The 18835-nt window shown below is 41.7% G+C and overlaps 1 long non-coding RNA gene across 1 annotated transcript in view; it reads right to left on the bottom strand.

The window, feature by feature from the left end:
* Window positions 1-9452: 9452 nt before the first annotated feature.
* LOC104694924 overlaps window positions 9453-18835 on the bottom strand; it is a 38745-nt gene continuing 29362 nt past the window's right edge. The window contains exon 6 of the long non-coding RNA XR_002273225.2: window positions 9453-11735. This is a non-coding gene — a long non-coding RNA (uncharacterized LOC104694924). The remainder of the gene's footprint in view (window positions 11736-18835) is intronic.

Below are 18835 nucleotides of genomic sequence, written 5' to 3' on the forward strand. Positions count from 1 at the left end.
GACATTAAATGCAAATGAGACTGCCATGTGCAAACTTCAAAAACACCTGATCCAAATGAACAGTGTTGACGGGGGTCGAAGGGGTGAGAAAGAAGGTTTCATATTTTGGTTGCTTTTTTTTCCAAGGGCTATCAGCAATATTACATCCTGTAGAGCTGGCTAAAAATCTCATAGGTATGTGAATATTTAAACTTAAAAATACCCACTGCTATTTTTGCCAGGTGAGGGTATGTCAGTATTTACTGACAGGAGTTTGGTGGACTTGTAGATCAAACCTGGTAGCAACCCTTTCTCTGGTAGTAAACCTTTCTTTTTTAGTGGATCTGTTACTCAACAAGCACTTTTAGAGTAGGTTCATTATTGTTCGAGTCTCCTTTCTAATCTTGAAGACCTAACTGAAGAATTACAAGGAAGCCTCGGTTGCTGATAGTCCTTTCATACAGAGAAGAAAAGGCTTGTTAGAAAGTTTGCACGTTTTCCCTTCAGGACATTAATCCATGCCCCCATTGGCTGAGATGTCTTTCAGCCATGAAGGCAGTGGGGCAGTGAAGGTCTTGTTATAATGGAACTAGGCTATTTCCAGATAATGTGAGTCAGATTGACTTTAGGGGTAGATCTGCTCTCCAGATGTTGGATAGAGTCAAGTGGAGCAGGGAGGAAGAGATGGCAGCTAAGTATAAGGAGAACCTCAGAATAAATACTGAGTCAGAAGTGCTGTGTTTGCAATGAGCAGTGCAGAGATTTGCAACACTGAGCCAGGGAAAAACGTGATAAACAAATATTTGTTGCTGATAGACACAGGGATGTCTAAGTGCACTGAGAAATGAGCCAGTGATTAAAATGGGATCAACACAGGACTGAAAGCTGTACTTTGTTAGAGTTCAGGATCTGAATACATCCATAGGACTGAAAAGACTGGAAAGTAGGTGAAAAGGTTGGTGAACAGAAAACAAGACCAACTGTACTTGCTCATAGAAATCCAGGACAAAATAATACAATGAATGCAAGAAGTGTTGTTCAAAGGACCTTATGTAAGATAAGAGTTGGTCACAATCCCAAATATCTAATCCAAAGACTACAGAAGGCAGTGGAAGCTCTGTCAAGTGTTAAGGCAGAGGGAGTGGTTTTGTTTCTTCCTGTTTGACTCTATTCATCTTGTTTGGTCTGCAACCCTACAGCCATCAGATCAAAATTAGCTGCCTAATCAAGTAGCCAAGCTCTAGGTAGATCAGTGCTACACACATCACAACACAAGAGGAGTTTATGATGGACAATCTTTGAGACAGAAAAATATGGGATGGTGGGGGAGATGTTTGTGAGCAGTTGCAGGTGGGTTGAGGGATAACTCTTCATGTAGGAAGAAGATTATTTTATTCAGTGATAGGAAGGTGGACAGAGTGCATTATCCAGATCCATCCTTTCAGGAGTCTCTTCCCATCCTCAGTGCTCTCTTTGTAGCCAAGGTGATCACAAATGAAGTCTTTCGCCCCTTGGAGGAACCCGGAGAGTAAGACCTGTAAGAAGGGCAGGAGAGGAACAACACATGTTCCTCTCGTGGCCTGTGGAAGGTGCTGCTTTTATTCCCTTCAGCATGGAGCAGTTTTTCCAGAGGCCATTGAGCCTTCAGAGAGGGTGCACTCATGGGAACAAGACCAGCCCCATGATCAGGTGTCATTTTCTTAACCCGGCCAGTGGGTCTTATCTCCGGATCAGGCCAGCTGGCAGCAGGCTGAAGGCGACTGCTGGCAGTGCAGGCAGGCAGGGGAGGTAGCAGGAGATCTGTACAGTCAGGCACACACACTCAGGGTGTGGGGGCTCACATCTGGCTGCAAGATGCTTTGAACAGTTTGTCGGACAAAGGCGCTTGGTCAAAAAAGGTCAGGGCAGGTTCAGTTGTACTGCCAAGGGTGAAAACTATAGTGAAAGTCAATAAAAGGCTCTCATGGCTTCTAGTTTACCCAAATAAGGGGAGAGCAGAATTGTTAACATAGGGTTTTCACTTACCTTTTCAAGGTCATAGGAAGGTTAGCTCAGCTTCAAATTGCTGCATAAGCTTGAAAGGAAGAATGACAAAATGTGGATTAGGAAAATACATGGTCTTATTTTTAAAAGGTTGTTCTACTGAAATTGCAGAGGATTGTGGTCACCAGGAGGGTGAAGTGCAGGCAGGGTGTGAGGAAGGCTCAAAATTTTGCAGCTTGAGCATTTTTCTACGTGTTTTGAAAAAGGGTGTAGTGACAAGAAAGATTTTGATGTTACAGCTGGGTGAACTTCACGTACATGAAAGATGTTTATTTTTAGTGGTGTTGGTGATTATCTGTGGGCAAAAATGAGCAGGAAAATTGGGGGGTCTCTAGCTTGGTTGTTTTCTGGAAGCTCTGATTTAATTACAGAAGAAGTCATTCAGCATTATATATGGCAGGTTGATGAAATCCTATCATTGAAGATGATCTGGTAGAGCTTCTTGATGCAGGAATCTATTTTTTAAGCTCCCCTTTTTATACAAAGAAAAGCATCCTGGACAGTCATACAAGCTTTGCAAACCATGCCAGGGCACTTTAGTCCTGCCTTTAGAGACAGAGAGCAGAGCTGACTGTGGCAGACTGTGAATGAATTTTCACTGCCAAAGAAATTAATTTTACTGTTTACAAGTCATGTTTCAAATGAACAAAAAACCCCTTGTGTGTAAATTACTCTTTCTGTAACACGATTTTTCAATACTTCCAAAGACACCTGTAGGGTTTGACGTCCAATCCCATGATAAAGTAATGGTGGCTGGATGTCCAAACCCAACAAATCATCTTCAGGAGTTCAGCCACTGAAAAGCTAATGTCAATTTACAGTAAAAAATATCCTCCTTCATACAGAAATAGAAATTGGGGTGTGTGTGGGAGGGGGGTATCAGTTTATAAATCAAGGACTGTGAGTACCTCAAATGTTCTTCAAATATTACAGCATGGAAAAATATCAGGGAATCTCTGTCATTTTTGCCTCTTCCACCTCTGGCTATGCCAGTTGTTGATACTGTGTTCCCACTGATTGCATCATTGTTAAAAATAATAAAACAAACAGAGATTTCAAAGAAACTCATGAACAAATACTTTATGGTATTTACAAGGTGCATTTTTTATGAGTTGATTTTTCTACTCTTTAAGCAATGCTTCATCTGTATCTAGTAAAATCCTAGATGAGAAACAGTTTACTAGATATAGAATATTAAATACAAATATTGGGCAGTCATAATAGAAAAGTCTGAAAAGGACTTTAAAAGAAACCAAAGAAGCTTTCATATAAACAGCTAGAATAAATATATGAAAATTTGGGGTTGCTTAATAAAATGTCGTACATATGTGTGTAGTTAAGAAAATGTCTACATTCACATGCATGTATATGTGAGAATATATATATATTTGTGCACTTACATAGTTCAGCTGTACATGTAGACACATATTTATATATTTATGACATCTGTTTATTATATTATTTATGCTGTTCAACACTGTTGCACTGTTTTAAACTGTTCGAAACCAAAATTGCTTAATGCAAAATTCTAATACTCCAGCTGGAGGTAAATGTCACCCTTCTAAAATAATAAGCTATAAATATAGCTTTTATTTTTACTGTTTACTCCAGATAAATTATATTTTTAACTAGTGTGTTATTCTGAGGACATGGAAGATTTCCATGCATATATACAAGATCTGACCATTATTTAGTGGAAATAATACCAAATTACAGTGGTGTTAGAAAGATGCTAAGCGGCCTGAAGCATGATGAAATGGTTGAAATTAAAAGTTCAGTTCATTTGCAGAGATGTTACTGGTTCCAGCTGTGTTCTCTGTAGAGGGGATGGGGAGAAAGTCCATGTCCAGCTGGAAATAGAACAAGATACATGCAGCTCCATGTTCAGGCTGAATACACACCAGAAACTGAACAAAGAAATGCCTGAGATATACAACAGTGACTCAGAATAAAAACAGAAATAGTAGAATCATGTCAGAGTAACCCGAGATATTTTACACAGATCCTCCTACATTCTTCCAGGGAACTTCTTCAGGTGACACTTTGTTTAATAATGGAAAATACTCCTATATGTAACCTTTAGAATCTCCCTTAAAGTCTTGACTGATGTGTTTTCATCATTGGAATTTATAGTAATATCAGCATTGGTAATTTATGTGTTTTAATTTAAAGCATCTGTTTTTAATTTATGTAGTTCAAGGGGTTTTCAGCAGTTGCCCATGAGTAAACATTTGATCTTGATACTATATTTTGAGTTTATATTTGACTACCATCTTTCCAATGTTTGGGTTTTCATTAAAAGTTAAATAATTTTGTCTCAAAAATCAGTTTTTCACAAGAGAAGTGACATTGTTTCTAAATAACAAAAAAGACTTCTGTGTTTCAGTCAACTTGGGCACTGAAAACAGTTCCACTCATTTCACATTTGATTTTGGTCATTCTCACTTTTGGGGTTTTTGGAGGGGTTTTTATATACTCATTCAGTGCTGCTGTTCTGGATGATACTGAGACATAAGGAAAGACCACTGTAACAGAGAAGTTCTCCTATTAATTTTCAAAACCCAACCAGGCTCAGTGAGTGCAGTTCAAAAGCAATGCTCTTTCTTTGTGAGACATATGGCCTTGAGCAGCATTCTCAGCTTCCCCTGTGGTTTTAGGATGATTCATGGATTTTGATGGTTTTCTCGAAGACCCAGTTGCTAAAGTCCTGTGAATGCATTTGAATTTAATTTTATTTTAAAGTGAAGGGTTTTTTAGCTACTTGGCTTCAAAGAAGTGGTCGAGAATGCAAAGTTCAAAGGCTCCAACACATTAAGATGTTAACTAAGGAATCTCATCATTTCTTTGTTTGAAAATCCATAATTTAGGAGGGACTTTCTGAATACATGGGACTGAATTCTGAATGCCATGGGACTGGCAGTACTGCAGATCTCTTGCAAAAGAAGTCACTTAGATGGTTTTCTAAAAGCAATTTCTTGGTTTCAAACCAAAGCAGTTCAGCTTGGACTACTCCCAGCTACTTCCATCTGCTGTCCTGGTCCATGGATTCTGTAGCAAAGGACTTTGCCTTCACATGGATTGTGGCAGTAGCAATGAAATAGCTGTGTGGAAAGTTTATTCAAACAGTGTCTGGAGTCCCAAGTGCTCTTTCCCTAGGAGAAACAAGGAAATATGGTGTGAAGTCTCCCATGATTCTGATTATTTGCATGCAGGGTACTTAACTAACAGCCTGTTGCTCCAGAATACTCTTAAATATATGAAGTTTTTATCAGGGAGTGTAGCAATTGGATGAGGGGTGAAGGTTTCAAACACAAAGAGGGCAGGATTAGAATGGATATCAGCCAGAAATCCTTCCCTGTTAGGGCAGTGAGGCCCTGGCATAGATTACCCAGAGAAGTTGTAATGCCCAGTCCCAGCAAGTGCTCAAGTCCAGGTTGGTTGGGCTTTGAGAAATTTGGTGTAGTGGAAAATGTCCCTACCAATGGCAGGGGGATGGAAATAGATGATATTTAAATTCTTTCCAACCCAAACCATTCCATGATAGCATGAATCCGTGATTTCATGATTTTGTGTATATTCTTACCAGTAAAGAAAGAAGCACAGACGACAATAATTATGAGAGAGAAGGTAACTAGATCCACTTACCATTTAAAATGCATCTTTCTAGCTCTTTAATTAATTCATTAATTACAAATTAGCTTCCAGGATTTCATAGTATGAAGCTTTATAATTATCTAATCTTTACTCCTGTGTAACAAACCAAAGAACTGAGCCTTAATTCTCTCTCCATAATCGATGGTGGGTATAAAGAAGAGATTCAATCAGGAGTATTACTCTATCAGGACTCATTTCTCTATAACTCATGATACCATATGGTACATTTAACCAGGAATAAAGAAGATTTCCAGAATTGGAATGATTTCCTATAAACACTGGGAGATCTCTAGCTGCTCTACTTTCATTGATATGAAGGACATTAGTCTAATCATAGCCTTGGACTGAATTTTTGGTTAACAGCCCTTTTGAAGTAAACCTCTGTGATTTCTGTTTTTAAGAAGTCTTGGTTTCCTGCCCAGAACCTGACCAAGCTGGAAAGCCTTTTTGAAGTCTTTTATTCCTTTAACATATTTACCAGTACCTGAGTGTAATAATACAGTGTTTTTATCCTGTGAACATGACTCCTGGACTTAGGGAGCTCCAAATGGGAATGTCCTGCTTCTCTGAAAGGACAATATATGTCTCTTCAGGAAGTAATCCAAATAATTTGCCTTTGGCTGTAAGAGCTGTAGAAGTGTTGGAAGGTCTCTGGCTGTAGAATTGCAGTAAGCCAGTTTAATCAGAGTCATGGTAGCAATTCAACTTGAAGAAATTTAAATTAATCTCTCTAAAGAAATAAAAAAAAAATTAACAAGTCCAAATCTTAATTAAATGCTATATTTTAAATTCTGTGAATAATATTGTCTAAGAAACATTTAATCATTGTATTTTCTTGTTTAGGATTAGCTGTTTAAAGACAAAAGACTCTAGGCTCCAATTAACTGCTGCCAAAAATTAATTTAAGTAGCCTAATTGACAACTTGCTTTAAGCTACATAAAATCTTGGCATAAAACTTATTGTCAAGGGAAAAATATTCCTAATTTATTACTTTATTATAAATGAAACTATTGACCAAAGTGCACTTGCTCTACTGCAGCTGTTATGTAAAACAACAATATGGTGATGACGACGATAACGAGTCCTCGTCCTTATGTGTAAACACAAGTTGCTCTAAAATTGCACCGATTGTTAATGGCTGTTTGGAGCCACCAGGAGAGGGAATTGCTGTGGAACAGGCAGAAATCTTGTTTTTAGGTGGTGCCACTGGATCCCAGCCCGTTCTCCTGCCATGCCATATTCATGGCACTGGTGAGCTTGGGCTCCTGCTGCCCTTCAGACAAAGCCTCACCGTGAAAGCTGAGCCTGCCCGCCTCCCACCTCTATGCAAAAGAGAAACGTAAACTCTTCCACATGTGGGAGCAGAATATGATCGCTGTGGGGAGAAGGTAGCAAGGCTATTAAATGTAAAACCAGGGCTGAACAATCAAAATGCTTGTCTGCGAGTGTGCGAGATACTCGGATATCTGTGAACAGGGAGAGAAAATTAAAAGCTGTAAGTACACACTGTAAAGCTCTTTAGTTTCTTGTTTATGGTCGCAACGGGCCAACTTTCAAAGCCACTTCTTGAAACGTTGCCCATGGTTTTCCACCTGCAACTAGTTAGACACACAAGTCCTGTGTTTTCTGCACTGGCACAGCTCGTTTGCATCCCCCAGTGCCCGGATGAGTTACAGAGGCATCAGTGCCTGTGTGGGGCACGGTTCTTTGGCCGGCCCCTCGGTGTGTGCCACGCTGGAGAGGCAGCCCTTTCCCTGCACCCACTGTGCTGTGCCTTCTCCTGTTTGGCTTTTCCACTCGCTGTTTCTTGCCATCCATCCATCTCGACCTGCTTCAACACCTACCTGATGCATTGTTAGCCATTATGCTGGGCATTTTTCCTCCTAGCACTGCACAAAATGATGGCATTGGAAAGGTGGCTTGCTTTTCCAAGGAGTCCCTTTGAAGGCTAAAAAGGTTGCTTGGAAAATATACTATCTTGGCTCAATTTTCATTGTCTAGGCACATTTCATTTCAGAAAATCACAAGCTACCGACATAACCATGTCATTGCAATTTTTCAAGCATTTTCTTTTTGTGCCTGTGTGTTTTATATCTGGGTGAAGTCACATCCCCCCCAGGCTATTGGAACAAAGCTCAGCTGAGAGCTGAAGGTACCAAACAAGAAGAAATTACAAAGGGAAAGTTAATGTCTCCAACCATTAGTGTGGGCACTTCTCCCACTGCCTTGGTGAACCCTGGAGCAACAACCTGAGTTCACTCTGAGAGGCCACTGGGCTCTGAGAGACGCACCACGTCCTGCATGGCTCAGAACCTTCGAAAGCAAAACCCTCCCAGCCAACAGCACGGCATTCACAGAGCCTCAGAGATGCTTTTGCAAAGCTCCCAGGGCACTGTGACCCTTCTTCACACCCCTCCTCCCCTGAACAAACTGTTTAAACACCAAGATTTGCTGCAAAGATAAGGAGCAGTAAAGAATTTGCAGCAGGTGCTATTTGAAGAGACTTCGAACAATGCAGAATTACCTGTGCCCATTTAGTCCATTAATCTTCTCTTGTAAAAATAGCAATAAACGGTGATTTAGGAGCAGGGAGGAGCTGAATTGGAAGCCCTGAGGTTAACAGGGAGGAAGATCAGTGCTTGTGGTTAAATTTCTCTGTTTGTGCAACAAGTGACTGAACTGATGAAAAATGTAACTGCAGGTACAGGTTAGAAAATACCAAATTACAACTGCTGTGGCTGGTATTAGCAGATATATGACAGGGATTCTACCAGGTCATACTAACCTGCATAAACCCACAAGTAACAGCACCCAGTGCACAGAAAGGGTTTGCAAACTGCAAAGACCCCCATAACAGATATATGAGCTTGCACTGAATGCCCAGGGAAGGCAGCACAGTAAAGAGGTTGTCCTAAGACAGAGCGACTGCCTGAAATTTGAAGGTAAGTGACAGTGGTTAATCACAGTAATTACCACCTGCTTGGCTGTTATCTCAGTTGCGGCTGCCGATGTGTCCACAGCAGGTACCCTCAGCCTCCCAGCAAAGTCTTATTATGATGGATGGGCTCTAGGTTTTAAACTAAAAAACGCAGAGACCTGACCAAAGATCACTGGAGCCAAAGGGGATTCTTTTCCACTGGAACAAGCCCTGTGGCATCAGGAAACCATCAAAAAAAGGTGATTTACGCCAATACAGCGGTAGAATAGTTTCATCCCGAATGAAAACAAATGAGCTGGCAAAGTATTAATTTAAAATACTTGACTTGTTAACGAGCAGTATATATTATAAATGTTGCTTCTGCGAGGACTGTCTGCCTTTGCTTTGCAGGTGGCTGTGTGCCTGCCCTGCTCTGGTATGTGGGTAACTCCCCCAGCAGCTCCTGGATCTGCCGTGCACCGAGCAGAGTGATGTGCTTGCTGCCTTCTGGCTGGGAGCTTGCTTGGAAGCAAAGATGGTTGTGACTTTAGCATGGTTGCCAAAATTTTAGTAGGTTTTAATGCTCTTTAACAAGTTAACATTAATTAAAAATGGCCTGATTTTTCTTCTGAATTTAAAAAAAAAAAAAGAAAGGAAGATTTTCTGAAATAACTTTTGAAATTATTTTTGTCCTGCTTTTCATATGAACAAGGGCTTTCTCAGTAACATTTTAAAACAACCTAGATTAAAATCGCTTTTTCATCACTCATTTAAAAACTCACGGAAATCGTTGACCTCTTTAAAACCAGAGCAAGCTCAAAATAATTATGACACCACTTTTTCTTTCACTTTTAAAAAGAAATATATTTCTGGGTTTGATCTTGTTTATGTAGAAGATTGTAACTTTTTTTTTGAATGAGGCTGTCATGTCAACAACAGATGATGAAAATACATAAGAATATGAGGAAGGAAGGAACCACCATGATTTAAAACATTTTGTAAGATAATAAATACAATTCCTAGAGTGAACTGGCTGACTAAACACCGATGTAATCGATTTAAACTTTAGCTAGTGGAAATATTTCCTTTATAAATTACGCTCCATTCTTCTTCCCACTCCCCTCCCTATGTGCCGAGTATCCTTTATTTCTGGACACCAGGCAGCACAATGGAAAGAAAGTGAGACCTGAGCATCCAGGCAGAAAACCAGGCCTTGTGGCAGAGCCAGAGGCAGCCGGGATCCCGAGCCACACAATGCCACCACATCCGTGCTGTGTAATGAACCCCAAGTGCTCCTTTCACATCTCAAGAGCTGCAGCCGGCTGGGCGCCGAACACGCTGCTTCCAGCTCCAGCCATCCAGTGACTCTTTTGCCCAACAATGCTGCTGAGAAAGGCACAAATCCTGCTGCTTCTGCCCGGTGCTTTTGGATACAAACTGGCCAAATATGTTAGGGTCAGCAGGACCACGTTGGTCTTTGTTGGCAGGTTAAATACAGTCAAGGGTAGGGGGTTGGCAAGGACAGTAAAATTTAACATACAGTGGGTTTGGAACATGTAGGAGAAGGTGGTTTTTTAAAATAATCATCCCTCAAATCTGCAGTTGGGATAAGGTTTGCAGCAAGGCAAACAGGAGTTCTGGAAATGGAGAGGCCTCTCTATGTACAGCTCAGGTTATTTTGCAACTTTGCTGCTGGCTTACCTGAAAAGAATTCCTCTCCCCTCCATTCCTGATAAGGAACTTGCTCCTTCAAATTCCCCACACAGTGCAGTGAGACAAGGACAAAGTCCCCAATTTCCTACACTTGCACTTTCGTTTGTGAAAAATTCTTTTTATTAAAGACAAATTACAACATAATTGAGCTAAATCTCCAGCCTCTGTTGGAGGCAGCAATGCCACGCATGGTGCATTGCAATGCCTGCCGTCCCAGGGATTTTTATAAGATCATATTTCACAAGGAAATACATTTCCTCCTCCAGTCTGATGCAATCAGGTTACCAAGTGGTAAACAGCTATGGATACCTTGCATGCTGTTTTGCAAAGCATTTGCGGATATTCGGGGATGAAAGTTGCCCCAGATAAGATCTTAATCACTGAAATCTGGGGAGAAAACGGCCCCACAGGGATGTCACAGGTTCCCTGGAGGAAGCCCAGGCACCTCTTGCAGCCACTCAGCACCAGCATGACCCACAGGAAACTATTTATCAAATAGCCTGTGCCAGCACAGCTCTGCTTTGGTGACAATGTTCTCTCTGCCTGAAAGTCCCAAAGCACTGACTTGAACTCATTCATCCCTAAACTGCAGCTATGGAATCTGGCATAAGGTTGTTTAGTGTAAGTACATCCATTTCACTTCTCTTTCTAGAAGCAAAGGAAGACAACATCTTCCCAAATATAAATTCTCCTCCCTCTACCTACACAAATTTTCATGGGAACCAACAGATGGGTGCTTCCCAGTAAAAAAAATTAATCTACTGAGTTTACAGGGAGCTGCTTTCAGAAGGGCATTTGGGTAGCATGCTCAGGATGGCCAAAATATCCACAGGGACTCTCCAATCCATGGAAGGGGCACTGTGTACCCTACAGAGGAGTTAACTCCATGACAGCTGCTGTTGTATCACCATAAAATCCTGAAAATTGTCCATGACCAGAAAGCAATGCAACAAGTGTGGTCTGTGTGCCACGTTCAGTCCTGAAGCCAAACAAAAAAGAAGTTCAAAGAAATGTGAAGTCGTGCTGGTGTCCACCAAAGATTTTCCCTAAAAACTACTAATTGTGCCCAGACAAGAAGGCAGAGACAGCTGGATTGCTAACAAGATTGTTGGCTTCTGGCAGCTCCTTCATGAGTAAATCCCGTGGATCTCTGCTCTGAGAGAAGCAGGAAACTCAAAATTTCAAACTGAAATTTGAATCTTGTTCTTGCTAATTTTGGATACGTGACTCCTGAAATAAGACAGGAAATATCCTACAAATTCTAAGGCGTGGACCTGTAGACATCAGCTCCTGCCATATTCCAATGTCCCATGGAGAGCCCTCCTTCCACCTGCACACCAGAGAGAGCTCTCAGCATCCCGTGATCTTCCCTTGGGAGTGGACAGCTTCCAGCACTGGGATTTAGAAGAGTCATTTCACTGCCAGGTCCTGGAAGCAAAACAGGAGGTGTCAAACGTGTAGCCATCATCACTATACCCCACCTAAGTTCATCACACAGGCCAAGATTTTGCCTCTTCTTCTTCTTACCTCTCTTTTTGATAACCACTCTTTCATCACTTCTCAGTGTTTACACAGTCAAGAGATTGATGTAAAAATCACCTCCATGGGATTTATGCTTCTGTTTTTCAGCAGGCACTTGTCATTTAGTAATTCCTTAATGTGAGATTGTGAAATAGCTAAACCAAGGCCTGATCTGGCAAGATAATGAGGAGGTGAATTGCTATTGAGATCAGTGGTAATTGCGTGTTAACGCACACACCGTGGACCAAAAATGTGGGGATCAGAGAGCAACTCAGGACTGGGTTCAAAAGGTGATGAAATGGGAAGCTATCTCAAGTGTTTTGATATGACATCCAAAGGATTTACCCAGGTCAGAGCAACCTGATGAATTCACTTGAAAGCAAATCTCCTTGGAAGCTTTGCTTCATCCTAGAGAAAGCACGAGGGATCAGAAAAGGAGTTCTTCACAGATAGTGTGATATTCAGCTCAAGCAATCCTTTAAGTGCACAGGAGAGAAAAAGATGGTGCTGGGCTAAGGGTCAGGAAATGCTGTTCTGTCCCATGGACATCCACCATCTTTCCAGACACAAAAAAGAGTGCTCATGTAAATTCACCTACAATGCAGCTTGGAAAATTGAGGGGTTTTAGAACACTTCACAGGGCAAAAACTTGTGAAGATTGTATTGCCTTTCAAAGAATTTGAAATATTTTTAAAATAGAGTATGTAGTCACTTAATGATTCAGGTTCATCCTCTAGTGCTTACATTTTTTTTATTTTTCTTTCAATCTTTTTTCGTATGAAGAGGTTTCTAAACCTTCCTAGGACCTAAAATACATATTGATGAAAAATCTAAGTCACTTGGGAAACAAATCTCAAGAGATTTTTAATAATTTCCAGAGTATATATTTGAATTTGCTTTGAAATGTTCCTTTTCCAAGGTGACTAGGATACAGGGGTGATCTAATTCTTCCCTGACACGCTCCTCCCATGTTGATTTGACACAAGATTTGCATGTCTTTTGGAAGCTAATATCAACTTCTCAACAGAAATGTTGCAATTTCTATTATTGCCCCTATACCCCAATCTTTGTAAGATTTCTAGGTGAGAGAAATCTTGATCTGGACTGAGGTTTTGGTTTTGTTGTTTTTCTTTAACTCCAGATTTACCTTTGAGACAATACCCAACAAAATGCTAATACACAATGCAAAGCCAGATATAACAGCTCTGCATTACATCAGATTTTTGAAAATCATGGGAAAGTGGGCATGATACCTTCCCATGCAGTGTAGGGAATGTGGTGGCAGCACAGCAGCAGCTGGAGCTGCACCTTTCCACCTTGGAGCTTCAGACCACCAGATGTTCCTGCAGCTTTCTGGCTTGGACTGGGAAAAAGCCCCAGTACAAATCACTCTTCAGGCACAAACTGTTCGTGTTCCTTCTGCAGTCTGGAGGAGCCCAGAAGCCCACTGTCCTTGCCTCTAGGAGTCTGATACACCACAGACCAAGCAGTCAACATAAAGCCAGTGAGGTTTCTGCCTCAGTGGATGAACTGGGTGCCTAGAGATGATTGTAAAGCAATGCTCTCTGTGAATGTTGATCCCACTGAAAGGCTTTCCCTGCTAATCTCAATAGCCTTAATTTCTTTAGACATTCCAGAAGGACTTTGCGTCTCAGTCTAGACACACTTCATCCCTCTGTTTTGAGAGAGAAAGCCTTTTGAAACTGCCAGAGCTCCTTTGTTTTCCTGCTCTGAAGGGCTTTGGTGCCTGTGAACAAAATAGGATAGCCTAGGATGAAGATGAAGCCTTCAAAGCTCACTGTTTCCCTATATGCTGTTACAGGTACAGGCTGTATATCCAGAGTTTCTAGTCCCTTTCTGCTTCTTGTTTCTTAAAGTTCCGCATTAAAGTCAATAAAAGCACGGGATCAGAATTCTACTTCTGCCTCAGCCTCTCTGACATATGGAGGAAGTCTCCTCATCTTTTGGTTTCCTACAAATATTCTTTTTCTTGTGCCAATTAATCATGTAATGTCTATACAGTGTTTAGAGCCTCAGACGGAGTCAAGACTAAAAAGGCATAATCACGTCTGTTTCCGTTTCCCTCTATGAACTCTTCTGTTCAAGAATCAATCTTGCAGGGTATAAATACCTTCTGCTGGGAATTTCTGAGTATTTCTGACGTCAAATAGAATGAGACCTGATTATATTTATGTGAGGATTTGGGGGTTTTTGGGTCACACAAGTACTCACATATGGAAGACAAACAGTGCTTTTAAAGGCAGAGTTTACTCGGCGACTGCCTGGCCCCGGCGAGAAGTGACAGACACCGAGGCTGGTCCCATCATTGTGCCCTGGGTCATTTTGCAGTAAGTAAATCAGCAGCATCTTAAATGCAAAAGCAATGCAATGTGCTTTATTACTTTCTTACCTTTTCATACAGTCCTCCTGAAAAATGTCACAAAGTGTGACTCATCACATCTGCATGAAGTTATGAAAAAAGTAAGCCTTGTTAACCTGCTGTTTGAAAACCAGAACACTTTTATCAGTTCATATAATTGCTAACCCCTTATTCACTGTTCAACACTGAAGGGTTCTTTGCCTCCTAAGATCCCACTAATTGCTGACAGATTTGATTTCTCTGTGACAGCAGGAGTCCTGTTTCTGGCCTTTACATCAAGTAATTGCTTTATTTTTCTCCCTCTGCTCTGAAAAACGGAATTCCCTTCTCCCCTGCTTGAACCTCAGTAATGACTTCTTTCTATGTTATTAAATCCTTGCCATTTAAATCACATTTAGAGATGTTTTGAATAACTGATTCCAATTACTAAGGCTCTTACTAAGGAGCAGCTGAAAATGCAAGTCATTACTTGCCCATACACAAGCAGCTACACCTTGCAGCAAAGTCTCTGGTGGACTGTATTTTATTTCTACTCAGTAAGGTGCAATTTATACTCACAGGAGGCGGGTGTTCAACAAATATACAGCTGCTGGAGTTCTCATAATTTGTCACTTGTGCAAAATGGAGACCTGATTTTATATTTATTTTATAAATAGTGCTTTTCCTTAAAGAAATCATCTGGTCCTTCCTGTAGTGGCTCAGGAAGCCTGCTTGGAACAACAGTGGAGATGAGCAGTTGACCGAGGAATGACCCACGTGAGGTTACTATCCCAAGATCTAATAAAAAAGCATGGCAGGGTAAAAGGAAACATGTACAGGTCATACATTCCTTCCGTGAAGTATGACCAACCTCTGCTGTCCCCAAGGTTTTTTTTGTACAGGTCACAATTCCCTGAATGCACTAAAACTTCCCAGCAATAACAATTTAGTTCAGTTATTAATCATACTTGTAATCATTAGCACCTTTGTAGAAAAAATAATATGTGCCAGGAGATGATTATTTGACAAATTACTGCAGGGGCTCAGCATAATAGCTTTGCTGATACAATCAACATTGAGCCATTTAAAAAAAAGAAAGAAAAAGAAAAAAAGGAAACTTGCAAGCTGTTTATGAAAAGCACTACCCTGCCACTGGAAGGGAACTGACATTTAAATAGCTACCACACAGTTGTCTTCACAAGCACAGGCTCAGCTCTTTCCATATCCAGTTACTACCACAGCACGTGTAAACAGTGAGTAAGTGAAGATAATTCATGATAACTGAGGAATTTGCATTTGTCTCCAATTCTTATTAGGAGCACAAGTGCTGCAAACCAAGCTGTGACTGAATCTAAACTGGAAGCCAATGCTTGGTGTACTGGGAGTCTGTGTGCAGCTCCCAGCTTCTGCTGCTGCTGCAGGGTGAACTGGTGCCTTGGAATCTGTGCAAGAATTGAATAATCCCTTCTGTATTTTCATATTAACTTTCTGGGACTTGCTTCAGCCAAGCACTGATAATTAGCCCTGCTAATATACAAATAGGCAGCAGTGTACTTTTGACCAGCGGAGTAAAACCTCCACCAAGTGGAATAAAAGGTATGCTGATAAAAACTCAGCCTGACCACTAAACTTGCATCAGTTCTGTCAGCACAGCCAAGGTGTAATAAGGATCACTCCCTTCTCCAGCCCTGATGGCACAAAAACCAGCACAAGATCTTAATTTTTAAACCCTAGGCTTTAAAAATGGTCTGTGCAAGAAAATTCATCTCCCAAAATGCAGCTATTGTTTTCATGCAGCACTATTTTCTTAATAAGTAGATACATTTGTGCCTTGGTATTTTTATTGTAGTTGTTCTGGAAAGTTATTTGGTATAGTGCAAGGTGCTCCTATAATTTGGCTGGAATAAAACTGCTTCTTCAGATCGCCTAAAAGTGTGAGCAGACCAGTATCTGTGCATCTCCTTACAGGCACTGCTGTGTTTTCATGCACACATAGATAACTATTCACTAAGGTCCAACTTCACTGTCACTGAAATAAATGAACATTTTTCCACTGACTTCCTTAGGCAAAGATATGGATCCAGAACCCAACTGCCAATACTAATATTGCCTCAAAAATACCACTTCATGCATATAAAATTATGCTTAATGAGCAAACTAAAGTAGGTGGGTTCATTTGGTATTCAGAGATAAGCTCCCTAAATGTGTAAATTAAAATAAAAATAAAATTTTGATGAGTATAGGGGAGCTGTTTTCTGTTCTTTTGTGCAGATATTATTCACAACTTTCCCTTTCTATGCATAAAAATAAAAGAAGATTGAAAATACCTGCCACTGGCTTAAAAAAAGCTGCCCAATATCAAGAAAATGAATAGTTCTGATGCTAATTTTGTTGCTATGAGCACAGACCAATACACCTGGCAAAATGTATGTGGTCTGGAAGGCCTTGGCCAGGGGCTAATGAAGGGACTCAACTGCACATACCAAGCACAGGCTGAGAAAGAAATGCTGGCTTGGTGCTGAACATCCCTCTTTTCATGTGCTTTAATTAACCCCATTATTGGTTTTAATTAGAGATGCTTAGGAGAATAATTGCCGAGTTTTGATCTGCTCTTTCTAACGCGGCGGCAGCGGAATCCGAAGGAGCCTTAGTCATTTCCCCCATGGAAACCGGGAGTCAGCATTTCCAGAGGGCTCCTCATGCCTCTCGCTGCATATGTGGGAACAGGCAGAAGGGTGAGATTCCCCCACCCATGTGCCTTGCCTAGGAATTCAGCAGGCTGGGATCCAAGGCGGGAGCTTGGCAGCAGCGCTGCGGTGGCGGCCCGAGGGGTGCCCAGATGCCCAGGATCCAGCACAGAGCTGGAACCAGTTAAGCAGCTGTACCTCGGGGTACCTGAAATTAGGCCCATAAGGGCAGGCCCCGAGAAATGTTTTAGAAAAGAGCAGCAACGTTCTCAAAAGAGCCAGGATGTCAAAATTCACTTTTGAAAGTCTCCCCAGGAATCCCATCTATCTGCCTTTTTAGTCACTTTGAAGGCTGGTGATTAAATCCATACTTACAGTGTGATTCTCCCACACATGGGGAGCAATGGGAGCTTTGTCATCACCACTAATGGGGACAGGATTGTGAGGAATGAAATATGCAAGGAGTATGCAAGGGGAAAAAAACAGGCTTGAAAATCATCAAATGAATGAGCCAGGGGAGTTTTTAATTTTTGTTCATGCTTTAATTACTGAAAATGATAGAAGCACTTTGCCATTTTTTAAAACGGTTAAGTTTTAAAATGTCTGGGGTTGGTTGTTTGTTTCTTTTGGGAATGACTTACAATAACCAAGAGATATAAATCAACCCATGGTTTTGCTTTTCTTCTGCAGCCACAGCCTAAACAACCAAACAGCGGGGCAGCTTCTCAGCAGCCTGGATCCACCCCGAGTGCTCTGGGAAGACTGGTGTGGGGCTGGCAGCACTGCTCAGCCCACAGGCCACGAAAGCACATGCCAGCTTTGGCCTGATGGAGCTGTCTCACAACATTCTGGATGCCCTCCTGGCTGGGGTGCCCACAGAGCCTCCTAAGGAGGCTGATTCCACTTTCCTAAACTTTTGAGAACTTTCCTACATTGGTTCAAAGAGGAGCAGTGCTGAAAGTTGAAGGGTAGCCCAGTTTTTGTGATTATTTTGGGTGAAATACTTTATTTTAACAAATCCATAAGACTTAGCTGAAAAATGCATCAGGTTGTGCATGCAAATCTTTTCTGCACATCTCCCCCTTCTCCTATCCCAGATAAACATCAGATTTTAATCTGCTTCTGTCTGTTTTGGGGTGTGAGCCTGCAGTGTCCCAAGTCTCCAGGGAAGGAAGCCCATGGAGCCATCCCCAGAGCTCATCAAAGCAGCTGCCTTGGGTGCCAATGGTGGTGTAGCTGTGCTGGGTGGGAGGCTGATGGGCCAGATGCTGCATGGACACTTACTTGGAGTTTGGGGCAATACTCTCTAGGATGCCACAGTTTTCCAGCCTCTACTGTTCATGGGAACTGTCAGCCTGGTTTCTCTCAAGGCCCCTCAAAAATGGTCTTGCTCCAACTACCAGACACAGAGCACCAATGAGCTGTCAGGTGGGAACATCACTCCCCGAGGACCACTGAAGCAGAGGGCCAAAGCCATGGGACCTATCACTGGACTCTTCATTCATTCCTTTCTTTTTAAAATCTTCTCTCCATCAACAAACCATGCTGGATGGGCAAACAACCCCCTGGCACTGCTAACCAGTGACAGGTGACACTGCAGCTCACAGAGCCCTGTGCTTTATGCCATTGGGCAAGAGCAAATGGCTGGAGGAAGCCAAGGCAGGAGCAGGTCACGGCTCCCTGGACAGCTGAGCTCCTGGAGGAGGTTCCTGCTGTCATGTCTGCAGGAGGACAGCCTCCCTGCTCTCTCTTTCAGTGTTTCAGCTCTCTGTTTTGCAGAACGGCAGAATTTCTGTAGAATGCAAGTAGTAGCTCCTCTGTGTCTCACAGGCATACTGTGAGGATAAATGTATTAAAGATGTGCAGAAGTCAGAGTCCACATCAGGGCAAAAAATCTTAGGGAAGATAAATATGCCTGTAGACACCAAGTAGTCTCTTTCTTTGATGCTTTAATGCTTTTA

This window comes from Corvus cornix, chromosome 6 (genome assembly GCF_000738735.6).
Source record: "Corvus cornix cornix isolate S_Up_H32 chromosome 6, ASM73873v5, whole genome shotgun sequence".
Taxonomy (NCBI): domain Eukaryota; kingdom Metazoa; phylum Chordata; class Aves; order Passeriformes; family Corvidae; genus Corvus; species Corvus cornix.